Here is a 4,768-nt window from a genome sequence, read left to right on the forward strand (position 1 = left end):
CCTCCCTCCCTCTTTAATATGTTGATAAACAATTTAATGAATATCAGTCGCATTGCAAGAAATACGTCGTAAAAACTTTCTCATAATATTCACAGAACTTTATTGCCACATCACATATATGTTTTACTGATGTGGTAATAAAATTTAGTGAATATTATGAGAAAATAAGCACTACTTAATTAATACAAATGGCGTTTATTGTTCTTCAAAGTAATTCTCCCTAGAGACAATACATTTCTGACAATTACGTTTGCCGAAACTCATCTTGAAACGTCATCTTTGGATATCACTTTAAATTTTGTTGTCACACAACAAAACTTAAAGTGAATATTCGAAATGTTCGAATAATCGAGTCCTTTACATTGCTTCCTTCAGTTTAGGAAACAAATAGAAGTCTGCTGGACAAAATCAAAAGAGTAGAGAGAGTGATTCAAAACGATAATGCAACTCTGACTCAAGAATTGCCGTAATATACGTTTTGAATTAGAACCTTATAGGTAGAATACAGAGTCGTAATTAAATCATAATATCATAGGATATTATCATGACATCATTTGATACTAAAAAATGAATTTAAAAATAAATTTATAATAAATAAGGTCATGAGATAATGCCTTTATAATATTATTGACTTCTGTTTTGGATTACGTGACAATAAAAATTAAAGTGATATCCAAAAATGACTTCACAGAGTTTTCGCAAGTTGTACTCTCTAAATCTGAATCAGTGAATAGTCACTAATTACCCAGTGGCATACTTGGCACTGATAATAAATAAAGTTCAACTAAAAAAGGAAAAATGTTTGAGCATTATATAACTAAAATACTGATATTTGCATGTTAATTTCATTTTTCCAATACCATATTCATTGAATTTAAGTACTAAAGTAAGGTTAGTTAGATCACATAATAAAGATTAGTTAGATTAGGGATCTCACATTTAATTCACTGATTACCAGTGGCATACTTAGCACTGATATCAGTGATTATCTACTCATTCAGATTTAGAGAATACGAATCGTTGTTAGAAGTGTATTGTTTCTATATATATATTTAAAGGATAATAAAGGTCATATTAATTAAATAATGTTTATTTTCTCATAACATTTATTGAATTTTATTGTCATACCATATACATATTCTTTCTTTAAAGATATTTTTAGTTAATCTGTCTATCTTTGCTTCGATAATTGATATAATGTTTTTTTTCATAAAAAATATCATGATCAGGCTGTTTCCTCGTAAACACTCTTGTCTTTTAATTCACCAGATGCAAATAGTTTGACCATGACGCTATTTTGTTAAAAAATTGAGAGAAAACAACTATGAATTCATGATACAATTCTTATCGTTTTTTTATCGATTTTTTAACAAAATGGTGCCATGGTCAAACTATTTGTGTCTGGTGAATTAGAAGATAAGAGTGTTTACGAGGAAACAGTCTGATCATGATATTTTTTATCTAAAAAATCATATCAATTATCGGAGCAAAAACAGATTAACTAAAAATATCCTTAAAGAAAGAATATGTATACATGGTATGGCAATAAAATCTTATCAGAAGATACGATAGAGAGTCTCAAATGTTAAGTCAATCAATATAAACTTCAAAGATCTGGTTGTGTTTCTGTATCATTTATTATCACAATTCACTTTCTATGTTCCAAAAGAAATGTTACTATTCCTTGTTTTTTTTCCCATTGAAAGCGGATTTAATCGTTAGAATATGATAAAGTTCTTGTATTAATTTATCATTCTGTATCGTTTTATTGGAGTTTCTGGGGAAAAAAAAAAGATTGATATTCAACCAATATGTTGATGATCAGTATTGACTTAACATTGATGTGCAACATTGAGCCGACAATCGTCGGACAATAGTCCGACGCAGACCCTAAAAAAGAATCAATCATAAATTTACGATATTTGTTGTTAATTTAAGATTCATAATTACGATTAAAACGATTAAATCATTTTCTGTCGTTTTCTTTCAATTTTTAAAAATAGAGTATACGAAACGCGACTTTACCATATATGTTAAGTACCAGGTGGCGTCGCCGGCCGTTTTGTCTACAAAGAAACACGACAAGTCGAGAAAATCCGAAGGGGTGCCTTACCCGATCCTGGTAAGTTTCTTTCCTAACGCTGGTTTCTGCAAAAGAACGAACGTTGTGCAACGAGGCAAGAGGGTGCAAGAGAGGCAGCAACCCTGGCTCGCGCGCGCGGCTTGTGAAATTATTTCCTCCGCGAAAACTGAGAAACTTTTATCCAATATCCGCGGCAGCATCTGGCATCAAACGGTTCTGTGCGCATGTCTATGGGGTTTCGGAAAATGTTCACTAGTACTAAGAGAGTGAGAGTGAGAGTGAGTGTGAGAGAGAGAGAGGGGGGGAGGAGAGAGAGAGAAAGAGAGAGAGAAGAGTCAAGAGAAAGGCAACGGTAAACTACACAACCCATTGGCTTCTAATTGAATCTTACGGCATCCACGCGGGTTCTGACACTTTAGGCACGTGGCGTAAAAGACCACTTCGCACTCCGGGGTGAGTCTGTGAATTAACTTATCGACAATTACTATAGGCACTTCTCTCGAAGTTTATTCATCAGAATATCGAAGAAATAAAATTATATCAAAAGATGATCCCTCGTAAAGTTCAGCAATAAATGAATGTATGCGCAAATAACATATTTACATATTTGTTAAGTATATATAAATTCTTTATTGCTGTATAACAATGTATAACAAAGTGTTAATACACAGTAAAAAAGCAAATGTTAATTTTAACATTTTTTACATGTCCCAGGAGATCCACTCTAAATTTTAAGTTAAAGTAACTCATTTCGTCTTGTGTTATTTATTAACGAAGTTAATAAATAACACTAGTAATGTTAAATAATTGACACAATACTTTACATTTATATTTGTTATTTCGACTTTAAGGGTGATTTAAAACTAACATATAAAATAAGTAGAGTACATAGAAGAGTAGTTGCAGTAACTCGTAAGAAAATGTTAATAAAACATTTTTGTTCGTATAATGTGAATGAAAAATTCTTAGATGTTAAATTGACTTTGAGATATATAGATTAATTGAAACAATTGTGTTAAAAACACTCAAAATAATATTCCATTTTTAATTGACATACGCAATTGTTAAGTTAGAAAGGTGACATGAATCTAACACATAAAAATGTTACAAAAATAATAACATATTAGTTGTATGTTTATTTTACATTGAAGTAATAATTAAAATGTGGTAACACAAGAAAAATTTTACATATGGATGCACGATTTTTTACTGTGTATTTAAACAGTGTAAATTTTATATTTTTTAACACGCAATTGTAAAGATGACAGATTGTGAAAGCATGACTAGATATATATTCTCTCGCAAGGGAAGTGCGACATAGAAATCATATTTGATTTGAAACGAGAGGAAAGTAATTATTTCTGGATTTGATATCTCTTGCGTCATCCGAAATATTGGAAACAAAAGTGAAGGTGATCTTCTTCCCGTTACCCCGGTAGAATATATATTTTCTGTCTGATAATAGATTTTTCCCTTTACATGCAGAACGTTACATATATGCCCGAATATGCCGACCTAGTTCGGCTTGCGGAATTGCTGGCTCGCTCGCAGTGTAGGCAGTCGATTTATCGTTTGATTAAAAAAAAGTTAACCGAACTTTCTGATAGCTTTGATGCAACTGAATGGTCAATTTGTTTGATTTCCATTGTCGATACGTAGTAGTTACTATATTCATTGTTACACATTGTAGTTTTGCATATTTAGCAATATTCAACTAAGATTATATTTACAAACTTTTGTAAATTTGCTATTACACAGTTTTCTGTTAGAAAAGTTTCAGAAATTCAGAAAATTCCAGGGAAGATTTAATAAATTTTCAAAATTCTATCATCATAAAAAGTAAGAACTCATATCGATCGTTCGCTGGGAGTACACTATGCGTGTAGTAATAATTTTGTTTATAGCACAATAGACTTGCTTTTTTACGGCATCGAGAATTATCGTCAATTTTTGCAATAATGCCGTGCGAAAGTCTTGTATAATGTACTTATATTGTATATCGCGAAGAGTGATACTATTTTAAATTTTTACTGGCACTTTGTACGAGCGTATAGAGGAATAATGGCAGCACTGCACTGCATTAAATTTCACTACCGTAGAAAATAGTAGGATCAAATGAAATAGCGCTTCGTCGTGCATCTTAATTGGCTTCTTGTTCCTAACGAAGTAGTAGGATTTAATTTATGTCGCAAGGAAACGAACAGAACAATGCCTCAGATGCGTAATGACACTCTATCTGTTACAGTTGCACTTGCAGTTTACGTTTCTTACGACCAATATAATACACAGATAGGCTTTTAAAAGCATGAAGAGTACATATATACACATACAGAAGAGCTTTCAAGTTAAAACATGATATAAAATTTAGTTAATCTTTTAGCTTGCACATCGATGCAAGCTTACGAATTTAACATGCATTGTATTAAGGCGTATGTAGTAGGACAGCCGCTTTAAGCTCTTAAGTTTTTCCGCGTACGAGCAGCCGCAATCTGCAGACGAAGGGATCTTTTTGCTGCGACGCCCTTAACAGCAAACGACAAAAAAGGTCTATTCGTATTGCGTAATAATATCGCACCCGCCTTACTTCTCGCCATCAGCCCCATCCCTTTTGTCCGTCGATGAAACTGCGGTAGCTCCAAGGTTACGAGACACAATGAAGCTTTATTTCTTCTTTATATATATATA

This window comes from Trachymyrmex cornetzi, unplaced genomic scaffold, assembly GCF_001594075.2.
Source record: "Trachymyrmex cornetzi isolate Tcor2-1 unplaced genomic scaffold, Tcor1.1 scaffold205, whole genome shotgun sequence".
Taxonomy (NCBI): domain Eukaryota; kingdom Metazoa; phylum Arthropoda; class Insecta; order Hymenoptera; family Formicidae; genus Trachymyrmex; species Trachymyrmex cornetzi.